Source organism: Tachypleus tridentatus, chromosome 9, assembly GCF_004210375.1.
Source record: "Tachypleus tridentatus isolate NWPU-2018 chromosome 9, ASM421037v1, whole genome shotgun sequence".
NCBI lineage: Eukaryota > Metazoa > Arthropoda > Merostomata > Xiphosura > Limulidae > Tachypleus > Tachypleus tridentatus.
This window is the reverse complement of record NC_134833.1, coordinates 145,229,025-145,239,282: the sequence shown is the minus strand read 5'-3', so window position 1 is coordinate 145,239,282 and position 10,258 is coordinate 145,229,025. Positions and strand designations below refer to the sequence as shown.

Sequence of the window (10,258 nt, the reverse complement as noted above, 5' to 3'; positions counted from 1 at the left end):
GTTTTATGCTTCATAGGCAGGATGGAAGGACCCGTGTTTACCGTCGCCGAGGTGAACGTTTTGCAGCAAACTGTGTGAAGGAGGTTGACAGATTTGGTGGTGGCAGCGTCATGATGTGGGCTGTCATCGCCTACAATGCTAGAACAGACCTTTTGTACATTCGAGGGAATCTTACGGCTCAACGATACGTCGACGAGATTCTTAGGCCCCATGTGCAACCCATCATGGTGAACGTCAACGACGTTTTTCAATATGACAACGCCCGTCCTCACACAGCCCGACTCACCACTGTCTTCTTGAGACACTACAACATCAACGTTCTTCCCTGGCCCTCCAGATCACTAGATTTAAACCATCGAACATCTTTGGGACGAGTTGGACCGACGTCTGCGACGGCGACAACCTCAACTGCAGACTCTACCTCAGCTTGCAGCAGCTTTGCAGGCTGAGTGGACAGCCATTCCACAGGATGTGATTCGTCATTTCATCGCTTCCATGGGCAGGAGATGCCAAGCAGTTATTGATGCTCACGGGGGTCATACTCGTTATTGACGTTGAGTGACGTTAAACTTCAACTAGTGAGCGTGGACTTCGCCTTTGCAGACTTTGGATGTTCAGCAGTGAAAGTTTCACGCATGTCATACAGAACTACCCGGAATAAACTTGTTAACAATTTGTCTCAAATTTTGCCTTTTGCGTTTCTTTGTTTGAAGAGTATATTTAAGTGTACTCACACTTGTCTCTGACGTTTGGTACATACTTACTATTATTACTCAATATTAGTATTATTAAAATTCTAAGACGTTGAGATCCCCAAGGCTGAAAACATATTTAAAAAATCACAGAAATAAGTACTGTATATTATACTCATGTCGTATATTAGTCTAGTCTATGATGGTTTGATTGTCATGCTCATAATATCGTTTCTAGTGAAAAACACGTCACTTATGACGTTAATGAAACAACCGGGCCACGTCTGCGATCTGAATCACAGACAAAATTCGTTGTAAATTAAAAGTCAAATCTTCATTCAATCTATATTTATCAATGTCAAGAAGAGTTGACCATGTCTGATTATGAAGATGTTTTAACTCGCCTTCTCTCTAACAACTTTTAAAATATAAACAAAAGGAATTGTTCAAAATTGCCATAAATTTATAATTACAATTAAGAAATCAATGAGAAAAAAATGAACAAAAAGTGTATTATAGGGGAATATTTTAGTGTCTTCGCTAGCCAATCAGAGTTTAGTGATAAAGATAAATTAGAAATCCGGCTAAACCTCAAACAAATTGAGCTTGAACAAGCCACAAGCCCGTATCGAAGCTGAGGAAGAGCAAGCCTGCATCGAGGCTACAAAAGAGACAGAGAAACGACCTCGTATCGAAGCCGAGAAAGAAATTAGGCTGAAAGAAGTGGAATTGGATTCAACTCCAATCGATCAAGGTAAAATGACAACTCTGATTTCAATCAATATATTAAAGTACCACCATTTAATAAAAATGAATTTGACAAATAGTAATAACATTCTGAGAAAGTTGCCCAAACCATGGAATGACCCACTGAAAAATGGTCATTATTATTACAAAGCGTATTAGCTGTTAAAGCACAACAAACTCATGCCGCTCTCTCCCTAAAAGATTGTATGAATTGTGATAAGATTAAAGTAGCTATTCTCGAACCATACGAGTTAGTACCAGATGCTTATCGACAGAAGTTTCTAGATTCTCGCAAGCAAGACAATCAAACTTACATGGAATTCGCTCGCTATAAAGAGGTTTGTTTTGATCCATGGTGTAAATCTATGAACGTTGGCAACAGTTTCGACAAACTAAAAAACTTATTCCTAATTGAGGAATTTTAAACGCTGTACAATTGACGACTTCAAAACTTACTTGGATGAAAAGAAAGTTGAAACACTACGGAAAGCAGTTGCTCTTTCCAATGATCATACTTTAACATATAAAATAAATTTTTATTAAAGCTACTAAACTTGAGGATTCTTCTAAAAAATCCAGTTCATCTGCTTCGAGATCTTCTGAGATTTAGGATAAAATTTCATCAAAATCATTAAGGCCTGTCTGCGATTTAAAAACAAACGAACCTAGTCATGTTATGTCAGACTGGTGGTGTTTGAAGAAAGTAAAAAAGGAGGCAATATCCAGTGTGCTCGTGCCCACATATGGACGTAGTTTCACCAGATGTCGTTAGGGGGAATTTAGATCTTTTGTATTTGTTGGTTCTGTATCATTGACTTTGATATATGACACTATTAATACCATACCCACACCTATTATAAGTGATACTGTGGCAACTCAGTCATTTCGGTTAGAAGATTTGCTTCGTTTTGATGCGAGTTCTGCCACTGGTGAATCTATTATTGCTCAGGATGTTGAGGGTGGCTTTGATTGTACTAAGAGGTGTCAGAGATGGTGGAACATGAACATGATGGCCGATTACTGTTGGTCATTAGTTTGTTTGACTTTGAATTTCGCACAAAGCTACTCGAGGGCTATCTGCGCTAGCCGTCCCTAATTTAGTAGTGTAAAACTAGAGGGAAGGTCACTAGTCATCACCTCCCACCCCCAACTATTGGGCTACTCTTTTAACCACCGAATAATGGGATTGATCGTACATTATAACGGCCCTACGGCTGAAAGGGCGAGCATGGTTTCCTTGTATGTTATATAGCGACTACGTACAGTTATTTATCACTTTATGAAATTATTGTATTTTCAAGCAGGATCTGTTTAGGAGTTAAATTCTAATTTCACGACGATACGCGAATTTACTTTGTTTTATTATTTCTGTTTCTTCATGTGCGCGTACGTTCATGTTATGTATTAGGCCTAGTGGGGATAAAAATACTAAAGCGTCATTCGTAAACCGTGAATGCTGCGTTAAATCCACAAGACAGTAACCTGGAAATCTTCCAATTATTGCGATGAGCACAAAAATAAAGAGAGGAGAGTTGTGAAAGCCCCTGCTGTTTACTGCAATAAAAGAACGAAACTGTTCAACAAATAGAATAATATGTTTAAAATGTTAATTCTAGTTTCTTAATGAGGGCGTTTAATATCTTATCTATCAACTCGAAGTTGAAGCCAAGTTGAAACGTTCTGAAGATTAGGCTTAACTGCTTCAAGTTAATTGTCATGAATCGTGCACACCGAAATAGCCGTGACTCGAGTTTGGCAATCATATTAGCGTCATTAAGCATTAGTCTCGAAACACAAAATGTGATTTTGGATTAAACACGACTGAATTTTTAAATCACTATTTTACAGAAAAACATTTGTTCGTTTACAGTCGTAGCGTAGCAGAATCTGGCGTATTTCAGTGAAATGCGCTATTTTTAAAGGCATCATGACAACGTTTCGACACGAATGGTAAGACGTTTCTGTTTTTATATTTATTAGCCTTCTGTTTTCACTGCTGTTGTTATTCAAAGTAAACAACATTATTTGAAAAGTTTGCGATGGTTGTTATTGTTTTATAATTAAGTAAGTAATTTATAAGTCATCCCAAATTTCAGTCCAAACAAAGGTAAAATTACTTCGAAACGTTTTTTCGTATGTGTTTTGTTAAGCGTTTAAGAATAACGATTTGTAATGGCGAATGATGATAGTAATAATTTTAAAAAAATGTAATTTTTTATAGATGAATTTATAAATAAGTTTCAGATAATTATTATGTAGATAGAAAATGAACAAGATTTGGTGGATTTTACACCTTTTTTTTCTTTTTGAGAAAAATTAACAAAAGAATAGTTCATAATCTGAGATGGCTACTGAATTTTTACAAACAATATCATTGTAATTGTTGTTGTTAAAACTTTATTAAATAGTTATTATTTTGCACCAGGAATCGTTATATTTTGTTTTGTTGTTTTGAATCAAGCACAAAGCTATACAATGGGCTATCTGTGCTATGCTCACCACGGGTATCGAAACCCGGTTTTTAGCGTTGTAAGTCCGCAGACACACCGCTGAGCCACTGGGGGGCTGTACTAGGAAAACTGCACTAACGTATTTCTCGTAATGCTTGCAAAAGATACATTTGAAAGAAATATAGTTAAGCTTTTATACAATATAAAATCGTCCACAACAGATTTGTATGTTGCGTAAAAGTTTTTATCGAGGACTCGATTCAAAATGTCACATCAGATGATAAAGTTTAAGCGGAACAAAATATATGTTTAAATCCTTCTTAGGGGAGTGTGTAGATTATTGATTAATCAACTCCGATTTATGTATTTAAAAATTGTGCACAAAGACATGTAAACGATGTATTTATATAACAGTGCAACAAGGAGTGTGTTATAAATGTTTTTCAGATTAAATTATTAAACTTTAAATTCATTAGTTATTAAAGAAAACTATTACAAGTCAACAGAAGAATGGTAGATGCAACACAGACCAATTGAATAATGGTAGTTGTTACACAGGTCTACTAAAGAATGGTAGTTGCTTTACAAGTTATATAAGTTTACTGAAGAATAGTAGTTGTTATACAAGTCCACTAAAGAATATTAGTTGTTACCCAGGTGTGCTGAAGAACACAAGTCCATTGATGTTATTACATAGATCCACTGAAGAATTGTACTTGTTTAAAAAATATACTGAAGAACGGTAGTTGCTACTTACGTCTACTGAAGAATAGTAGTTATTATAGAACTTATACAACTCCACTGAAGAACGGTAGTTGCTACTTAAGTCTACTGAAGAATAGTAGTTATTACAGAACTTATACAACTCCACTGAAGAACGGTAGTTGCTACTTAAGTCTACTGAAGAATAGTAGTTATTATAGAACTTATACAACTCCACTGAAGAACGGTAGTTGCTACTTAAGTCTACTGAAAAATAGTAGTTATTATAGAACTTATACAACTCCACTGAAAAACGGTAGTTGCTACTTAAGTCTACTGAAGAATAGTAGTTATTATAGAACTTATACAACTCCACTGAAGAACGGTAGTTGCTACTTAAGTCTACTGAAGAATAGTAGTTATTATAGAACTTATACAACTCCACTGAAGAACGGTAGTTGCTACTTAAGTCTACTGAAGAATAGTAGTTATTATAGAACTTATACAACTCTACTGAAGAATGGTAGTTGCTACTTAAGTCTACTGAAGAATAGTAGTTATTATAGAACTTATACAACTCTACTGAAGAATGGTAGTTGCTACTTAAGTCTACTGAAGAATAGTAGTTATTATAGAACTTATACAACTCCACTGAAGAACGGTAGTTGCTACTTAAGTCTACTGAAGAATAGTAGTTATTATAGAACTTATACAACTCCACTGAAGAACGGTAGTTGCTACTTAAGTCTACTGAAGAATAGTAGTTATTATAGAACTTGTACAACTCCACTGAAGAACGGTAGTTGCTACTTAAGTCTACTGAAGAATAGTAGTTATTATAGAACTTATACAACTCCACTGAAGAATGGTAGTTGGTACATTGGTCAACAGAAAAGTGGCAGTTGTTATTCATGTTCGCTGAAGAATGTTAATTGCTCCACAGATCTACTGAAGAATGGTAGTTGTTACACAAGTCTACTGAAGAATGGTGGTTACTACACTAGTTCGCCGAAGAGTGGTTGTTATTACAGAGATCTTCTTACGAATGGTAGCAGTGGCGGCGCCAAGGGGGGCTTGGGGTGGCTTGACCCCCCCAAATGAGCCAAGCCCCCTCAGCCCTCCCAATATTGTTACCTACATATATTCCTAAAATATAGAAAACACTTCCTCTTTTACATATACGCATATTTTCATAAACACATTATTTCTAATTTGTAATAATGAATTATTAATCAGAGTATGAGTTTTCAATGAAAGCTGCATTGAAAACTCAGTTCAAATAGCACACCTTTCTCAAATGTACCTTGTTATTTACATTATTATAATTTACCATCTATACTTCATATTGATGGCATTTTGGGAAGCCCCTCCACAGTTTACCTCAGCCCCCTCAACGAAAATATCCTGGCGCCGCCACTGAATGGTAGCTGTTACATATATGTACTGAAGAATGTTAGTTGCTACAGAGACTACTAATGACTGGTAGTGTTACACAGATCTGCTGAAGAATGGTAGTCATATCAGAGATCTACTGAAGAATAGTATTTGTTACACAGGTAAACTGAAGAATGGTAGCTATTACAGACATTTACTGAAGAATAGAAGCTGTTACATAATTCTGCTGAAGAATGGTACTTGCTTTACAAGTTATACAAATTTAATGAAAAATGGTAGTTGTTACATAAGTCCGCTGAAGAATGGTAGTTGCTACACAAGTTTAATGAAGAATGGTAGCTGTTACACAGATGTTTTGAGGTAGTTGTTAAACAAGTCTGCTGAAGAATGGTAGTTGTTACTCAGATCTAACGAAAAATGGTAATTGGTATACAGATCTCTTGAAAAACGGTGGATGGTATACAGATCTACTGAAGAATGGTAGTTGTAATAGAAATTTACTGAAGAATGGTAGTTGGTATAGAATTCTACTGAAGAACGGTAGTTGTTACACAAGTCTACTGAAGAACGGTAGTTGTTACTCAAGTCTGCTGAAGAATGGTTATTGTTACGTAAGTCCACTGAAGAACGGTAGTTGTTACTCAAGTCTGCTGAAGAATGGTTTTTGCTAAAAAAATCTACTGAAGAATGGTAATTGCTACATGAGTTCACCGAAGAATGGTAACTGTTACACAGATGTACTGAGGAAGGGTAGTTGTTAAACAAGCCTACTGAAGAATGGTTGTTGTAACACAGATCTAACGAAAAATGGTAATTATTATACAGATCTTTTGAAGAATGGTGGTTGGTACACAGATCTACTGAAGAATGGTAGTTGTTACACAAATCTACAGAAGAATAGTAGTTATTACACAGATATATTGAAGTATGGTAGTTGTAACATAAGTCTACTGAAGAATGGTAGTTGTTATGCAAGTCCACTGAAGAATGGTTGTTGTTACACAAGTCCACTGAAGAATGGTTGTTGTTACACAAGTCCACTGAAGAATGGTTGTTGTTACACAAGTCCACTGAAGAATGGTTGTTGTTACATAGATCTACTGAAGAATAGTAGTTGCTACACAGAGCTATTAAAGAATAGTAGTTGCTACACAAGTCCACTGAAGAATGCCAACAACACTACCATATTACAATTGCAATTAAAACAAGTTATTGAGTTAGAATACTCCAGTGGATATTTTATTTTGGGATAAAAAGATACTGTAGAGATTTAATGGTGAAACAGTACACTAAACATAAAATCTTAAATGGTAAAATAGTACACTACACATAGGATTTTTAATTGTGAAATACTCCATCAAATATCGGATCTTTAAGGGTGGAACAGTATACCGAACATAGGATATTTAATGGTCGAACATTACATCAAATATAGCCCAAGTAATAGTGAAACAGTACACCATACCTAGGATCTTTAATGGCGGAACAGTACATCAAATATAAGATCTTTAATGGTGGAACGTATACCAAAGACTGAGTTTTTAATGGTGGAATAGTACTCCAAACATAGTATCTTTAACGTTGGAAATGTATACTAAACACTTTTAAAGATAGAGCCTCTCTTTACAGATCCCACTAAATGTACTAGTGCAATTGCTTAGTGCATGATCATTCTAAAAAATGGTTTATGAGCAGAGTTGTACCCTGGAATATGTTACTTCTAGTTTCTGATTTAAAGGATTGTAAGTGTACTAATATTGTTTCGATATCTGTATCAGTAATTCAGAACACTATTTGTTTCACTCCCAGAACATTCTTCAATCTGTTTCATAGTGGTCTGGTTTTGAACTCAACTACGTATTTACCAATGTACTAGAATATTTTGATCCTTTGTTAGAGAAGAGGATATAATATAAAACAATCCTTTCGTTTTGGCTCATTTATCTGTAGCCATTTGTGGAAACTTTGGATACAATAATCTCTTTGAAACTTTCTACTTATAATCACTAGCAACTGACTGTGAAATCCGGCACAGCTAGTTTTATGTACATGTGTGTAGACTCTTGTAAATAATCCGAGTACTTTAGACGCAACCATTTTGTTTCCTGTTATTTACAAAATCAGTTGTAATTTACAAGTTCCATTATACTTGCTTGAATTAAATACACAATATCTAGGGCACATGACACTAAACAGAAAGATAAAAGCCTAATTACTTGTAACTGTTACCAATAATAGAGTAATGCAGTAGCACTCCATATCAACGCTAGATGGACTGGAGGAGGGGGGGGGACATAACGGGTCGCTCAGTCCCACTATTCGTTGGTAAAAGAGTAGCTCAAGGGTTAGCGTTGAGTAGTGTTTACTAGCTGCCTTCCGTCCAGTCTGTCACTGCTAAATTCATGACGGCTAGCACAGATAGCCCTCGTGTGGCGCTGCGCGAGATTCAAACCAAAGCAATTAGTCTTTGAATACTGTAGTTGACAGGTACCGCATATATGATGAAGATGGTCCTAAACATCTCTCCCCGATTAACTTATATAGTAGATCATTAAGAAAAAAAAGTTAAATAATTAAAAAAATAAAAAAGTAAAAAAATATATAATAACAATAATTAAGTAATAAAATAAAAACACGCCACCTATGAACTAGACGTTAGTGAGGACTGTTGGTCAGAGATACATGGACATTGCTCTGATAGGGGCCTGAATAAATGCGGGTTGCTCTGGCCCTCATGTAGTAATTATTAATATACTAAACAGTCCACACCAACAAAGAAAAGAAAGGAGGAAGAGGTCAAGTGACCTGACCCTCCCGGGTGTACACATTTACACCCAAACGAGAGAGAAAGAATACTGTAGTTCCGTTCTCGAAATATATAGGAAACGTCTGGAGAGACCGTCTACTAAGAGGACTTTGCAAATGGATATACTAACGGGAGGTGCTATCAGTGCTAACAGCAAACATATGTATTTTACAGAAATTACGAAAAATATTCCATTATAGTTACTGAGGGCTTTTTATTAATAATTTGTCATTGAGGTTTTATATCCATTTGTAATCTGAAACTAGTTAGGCACGAGGTCTGAGATAAGAGGGAGAGTATTTTGTACACAATAACACTGATTTATGTTGAAGATTTATTTCAAGGAGTTTCGTAGACTGATTATGGTTGAAGAACAACAGAAGAAACAAATATTAATCTAAAAAGTCAGAAAAACTGACAAAACCTTATTAGCCCTAATTTTGAACACAAATATTTGTTACATATTTTCAAGCACCTCCTTTTTTTTTTTTTTGGAAAGAGATAAATTAAATGGTTACCATTTAATAACAATATGGTTCATTAAAAAAAATCGAGGCGTGGCCTGTGGATAATAACCCAGGCAATGGATTCAAAATATGGTGACGTCGCCGAGCATGGTTCGCCTTTTCAGTTGTGGTCTTGTTATAAAAGTGACAGTCAGTTCAATTATTCAGTTTAAAGAATTTTTTTTTAAAAAAAAAACGTCTTGTGACGATAGGTGTTGCTCGCTGTCTGCCCTACCTCTGGATATAAATTGAAAATTAACAATGGCTTTACCTGACTTTTATAGGTCTGTGACCTGGCCCTTTTGCCTACGTGAAATTGAGGTGATATTCAACATAGAATTACAATTCCTGAATAAAACTCTTTTTTTTTAAATAATACTATTACTATTAGACTGTTTATTTTACATTTGATAAAGATAATTTTATTCAAAGAACTATGACAAATGTGATATGCCCACGTATGTTTTAATGGTTATTTAGGTGTGATATATAATTTTAAATATCTATACGTATTTATCTCTACCTATTTTTATACACAGCAGCCAAATATAACCAATTGATGTTAGGTATATACAGTGCTGACCAAAATCTTGATAAGCAAAAATATGCATTTTCCGTTGTTAGACTCAACCACTTATTTGAGTAGAGCTTCGAAAGATGAAAATGAGAAAAGGGAAAATAAAAACAAAAAAAACTTTTTAGTATTTAATAGGGAAAATGTGAACACTATGAAATTAGGCGAAATACTAGCTGGTCAAAAGTTTAAGACCATATCACAAAGATCTATGGTCGCCCTTTAAGCCGTAGGGGTGTTTTAATGTGCGATCCGTTGATCAAATAGTAGATCAAGAAGGTGTGGTGGGTGGTGATGACTAGCTGCCTTTCCTATAGTCTTACACTGTTAAATTAGGGACAGATAGCCCTCCTATAATTTTGCGCGAAATTAAAAAAAAAACAAGC

At 35.3% G+C, this 10,258-nt stretch overlaps 1 protein-coding gene across 2 annotated transcripts in view; it reads left to right on the top strand.

Moving 5' to 3' along the window:
- Nucleotides 1-2,940: 2,940 nt before the first annotated feature.
- LOC143226595 (N-acetylated-alpha-linked acidic dipeptidase 2-like) overlaps nucleotides 2,941-10,258 on the top strand; it is a 94,052-nt gene continuing 86,734 nt past the window's right edge. The window contains exon 1 of one of the 2 annotated variants that reach the window (XM_076457786.1): nucleotides 2,941-3,389. The gene's annotated coding sequence lies outside the window, so the exon portion shown is untranslated. The remainder of the gene's footprint in view (nucleotides 3,390-10,258) is intronic. The other variant, XM_076457785.1, reaches the window with a different exon arrangement.